Consider the following 5017-nt stretch of genomic DNA (forward strand, 5'->3'; position numbering starts at 1 on the left):
GTTCATACATAAATACAATCTTCTTTCAAAATGACGGCGATTCACTTGAATACATAGTATTTCCCGGGATTCAGATGCTGCATTCACATGTCCACGTATTTACATTACAACTATCCAAGATGATATATTAGTCAAATGTATGCAGACTGCATCATTAAGCCTGGCTTATTTAGGTTAACTGAGCATTACATCCGCAAGTCATAAACATACAACAACAATTTACGATTAACTAAGAATACTAGTCAACTTTATAATAGTTAATATTTTGAAATAAGACAGTGTTGATGACGTACAGTATGGAGCTTAGAAATGTTATCTCTAGAGGCTGCAGCCTTCAGATTGAGAAACAGCCTCTGGATCACCGCAAAAGTTCCCCATCAGAAATAGCTTTTAGCATGAGGGGAACATTGTAATATGTCTGCGTTCCTCCCTAATGCCTCAAAATGTTGATCGTTTAGTGTTTTGAAGGTTTTGCATTTTTAAAGTGTTGAGGTTGACCAATTTGAGTGTACAAAAAGCACAGGTGCTATTTATTTGAATTATTTTTATTTATTAATGCCAACATTGTTTGTTTAACAGCTAACAAATTTTAAGTTAGGGTCTAAAATAAGGAAAAGAGACTTTTCTTTTATAACTGAAAGTCTTGTGTAGCACCTTTTTTTTACTTGAGTGCAATAAATGTTTTTTGTTGAAGATAGAATTGTGTGTGAGAATCGAGATCTCATTTCCCAGGGAGAAAAAATGTGATTCACATTTTAGCAAGAATTCTGCAGCCTCACACTATAGGCATTTGGTTTGGTTTAATGATGGATGTTTTGTGCTTTTTGGAACTTCGCCATGTTGGCTCCCTTATAAGATAACAATACAGCATTTTATTTGGTTTGTGTTCAACTGAAGAAAGGAAGTCATACATCTGGAATGGCATGAGGGAGATTTATACAGGTTTGTAACAACATGAAAATTCTGAGACAATTTTCATATTTCGATGCATTATTCCTTCAAAGGGATAGTTTTTCCACAAATGAAAATTCTTTTATCCGTCTATGGAAGTGAATGGGGCTCATGATTGGTTTCGTTACAAACATTCCTCAAAATATCTTCCTTTGTGTTTATTAGAACAAAGAAATTCAAACAGGTTTGTAACCACATGACAGTGAGAACATGATGACAGTATTTTCATTTTCGGGTGAACTATTGTTATAAATAGTGTTTTTTTATGCATTCTCAATTGTTTGAAAACTTCTAACAAAACCAGGTTGATTCATCAAAGCATATACAGTTTATTTTAGACTTGATGGTTTTTCTAAATTGCATTATATTTAGATATTTGGCAGATGCTTTAATAAAAAAAAAATAAAAAAACATCTGTCATCTGCCGACTTGCAGTGCAGTCAATGGATACATTCATCACTATCTATATTCCCTGATAACCGAACCTCTGACCTTAGTGTTCCAAGTGGCAACTGCTCTACCAGTTGAACTAAATTAACACAGACGTGTTTTATTTAAAGCAGTGCAGTTTGTGTAGCTATTAGGTCTTAACTGCGTTAACAAACCCTTAAGATAATCCTCTCATGTCCAGTAATGTCAAATAATTCAGCAGGACTATTGGAAACAGTGTAAATGAACAAACACTTTATTATGTTAGTCAACAGTCAGAAGTAGTGCTTCAGGTAACTGTTATTTCTGGAGTTGTTTATTTATTTGTTTATTACAACCGCGTAAGCAGATAAAATGGGAATCATTGTGGTTGGAACATTAAACTGCACTGTAAAATGTTTCTGTTAATTTACGGCCAAATTTCAACATGATTTACCTGTTATTTTTAATAACTGCGCCTTACTGTTAATTTTAGGAGATATATGTAAAATAACATCTCATTTTTGTTATTTAACACTTCATTGTTAAATAACACCTCATTTTTGTAATTTAACACCTCATTGTTAAATAACCTCTTATTTTTGTTATTTAACACCTCAATGTTTTCTGTTCATACGCGAATGTCTTTGTTATCGTGGGTATAATAGTCTTTTTTTACCGTATTAAAACACTCCGGATTTTACTCAAGACGACATTTATTGAGTAACTGCGCTCCGAATGTGTGTGTGTCTCCTGCTCTTTTTGAAACCGGTGTAAATATCCGTATGACGCGCAGCACGGCAGGCGCCACTTTATTTGGCGGCACTATTTGAAATAACATGTTCATACTGTATTTTTTGCATCCTGTGAAGTAACGTTAGCGTAGAAGGCGGCATTTTAACCAGCAACGAACACGGAGAACCATGTCGGAAGATCGCGGTCATTGACCAAAATCACAAAAATCAGGTGAGTTCAAAGAGTTTCTTGAAAGTCATGCATAGTTTTAATCATCTATCAGTGATGTTGATGAATACTAAACGCAACGGACTTACGGGGACTTACACCACACGAAATGAAGTAACTTAGCTAGTTAATAAGGCAAGGTGATTCAAGCTAGCATCATTTCGATAGTTTGTCCATTAATTTTAGAATGCGCTTATTTTAATGTCCATTTATGTATAGTACGATCCAAATCTATAAACAGCTATAACGTTTAGCATTCCCGTGGTCTGGTTTGTGTGGCATTATTGCCATGTGCACATCTGGTTAAAGCAGATTCATCCTGAAAATCAAACGGCTATAAATTTATTTCTTATGCTAGATAGTTGGTCTAAAACTCTATTTAATGAATTCATGACAGTTGCTTGTCTTTGATGAATTATAGCTGTTTGGGCTACCAGACATGCTGTTGTGACTATTTTATATATATGTTTTATGCTATCAATGAGGTAAATCCAGCAAAAACAGTAACTTAGGCTACTGATCGGGCTAGTGCAGTATCTAGCTATGTTAACAGCTATTCACTTTTTATTGCATTGGCATAGTGCATCCTATTTTTATTTATTTATGTATTTATTGCTGTTTTAATTATCATTGAGTTGTAGATCAATGTTTACATTTGTTTATTTGTTTATTTATTTTTATTACAGATGCTGATCACACTGCTGTTCAAGATATCCAATGATTTATATCTCAGAACCAGGAGGAAATTTGAATGGTTTCTTACTTGCTTAAAGGTGCAGTGTGTAATTTTTAGAAGGATCTCTTGACAGAAATGCAAAATAATATACAGAACTATATGTGCAGGGGTGTATAAGGACTTTTCATAATGAACCGTTATGTGTTTATTGCCTTAGAATGAGACGTTTTATCTACATACACAGAGGGTCCCCTTACATGGAAGCCGCCATTTTGTGCAGCCATGTTTCTACAGAAGTCCTTAAAGGTAGGGTAACACATTTTGAAAAATGCTAACGGTAGCCGCCTAGCAATGAAATCCCAATCCCACCCTCAAGTCAAATCGCCATCCAAAGTCACGCCTCTTTCAAAACACATGAACATGCACAGATCAGACGGTCACATCTCATGTCTCACTCTCATTCAGCAGTGAGAAAATTTTGCAGTACAAAGTCGAATAACACTTCCAAAATAACCAAACAACTGGTTTACATCAGAATTAGTTTAAGCACACTTTTGGTTGTGTAGACGTAGTAACTATATCGTTACGCTAATCCGTAAACGAACACAAATTTCATAAGCAACACAATGTTTCATCAAAGTAGAATATCTGAATCCATCTCAATACAAACATATCGCGTACCTACCTTACCAAAGTAAACAGTGCAACGACTCTTTCAGACCCTTTGCAGCTCCTGCAGCTGTTTCATCTCGTGGTAAAGCAGTAAAGTTACCGATGTTCATTTGGGTTTTTGCTCTTGCTGATCCAGGCAGTTTTTGCTGTTGTTGTTATAAAAGATGCCTTTAGTTTTGTGCCTCCTGTGTAGGTTGTCAATTTAGCAGAAAAGTTTGCTGTTCTAACTGTTTACAGACAGGAGGTGAGCACACGTGAATGCGCCGATGACGTATGGTGTCTGCGTGGACTCGCTGCGCGGTTGGCATTCAAATTACGCTTACGGATGAGGGACAAAAATGGAAACGTCCGTTCGGACCGAAATCTATGATTTGTTGAACATTTTTTGGTCCTACGCCTTTCACAGATAACATACATTTCTACAAATACATTTAAACAACTTAACACAGTGATTGCTATCAGGATGTAAGGAGACTTTTAACCAGCATAACAAAAAATGTTTCAGAATCAAATCTGTTACCCTACCTTTAACAGACAAACTTTTTTACTAAGTTGTCTCCGACAATGGCATGTTTGTCCGGTAGCGGCTACAGTAGCTTCTCTGTGTGTTACAGAAGCAAGAGGTGAGCAGTTGACTGAGCCGTTGGTTGCAATTCACAACCTCACCACTAGATGCCACTAAAATTAACACACTGCACCTTTAATCCTGTTTCCCCATCTCTCATTCTGTCTGTCTGTCTGTCTGTCTGTCTGTCTGTCTGTCTGTCTGTCTGTCTATCTATCTATCTATCTATTTCTCATTCTGTCTGTCTGTCTGTCTGTCTGTCTGTCTCACTCACTCAGTGGTAGTCTTATGTCATTATCATTGTGTTTAATTTGTTCTATGTAGGGATATGCCATTGCAGCTGACCTTGAGAGTTCACTCTCTATACCTGCAACTCCTCGTCTGATACTTCTTGGTAAGTTGGTTGTAGATAGGACGGTGTTCTTTAGTGTTGTATGTAGTGAATTCAATGATATCAAACTAAACTGTATTCAAAATAAAAACTAAAACAGAAATTTCACAGTTAAAACATTTTTATTTCAGGAGAAACGGCAAGCGGCTTCCAGCGCTGGATACTCAGCCTTGAGGGCCAAATTATTTGGGAAGGTATCCAGTCCACCTTTGTGACAGGGCTTGCGTCTTTTTTTTCTGTTTTTACATCTTTAACCTACAGCAGGCAGCATGCACGCTTGAATTCATCCAGAGGTAAGATATTGTCTGCTAACACCTACATTTTTTCTGGCCTAGCTGTGGCTCAAGCATGGTTTTAACAGGTCTGGTGATGGGACTTAGCAATTAACTTT

The 5017-nt window shown here is 36.5% G+C and overlaps 1 long non-coding RNA gene across 1 annotated transcript; it reads left to right on the plus strand.

Moving 5' to 3' along the window:
- Positions 1 to 1769: 1769 nt before the first annotated feature.
- On the plus strand, positions 1770 to 4624 carry LOC141353315 (uncharacterized). Its single transcript, XR_012360345.1, has 4 exons — positions 1770 to 2325; positions 3009 to 3095; positions 3216 to 3304; positions 4205 to 4624. It is a non-coding gene; the product is annotated as an uncharacterized lncRNA (long non-coding RNA).
- Positions 4625 to 5017: the final 393 nt, after the last annotated feature.

Source organism: Misgurnus anguillicaudatus, chromosome 21, assembly GCF_027580225.2.
Source record: "Misgurnus anguillicaudatus chromosome 21, ASM2758022v2, whole genome shotgun sequence".
Classification (NCBI taxonomy): domain Eukaryota; kingdom Metazoa; phylum Chordata; class Actinopteri; order Cypriniformes; family Cobitidae; genus Misgurnus; species Misgurnus anguillicaudatus.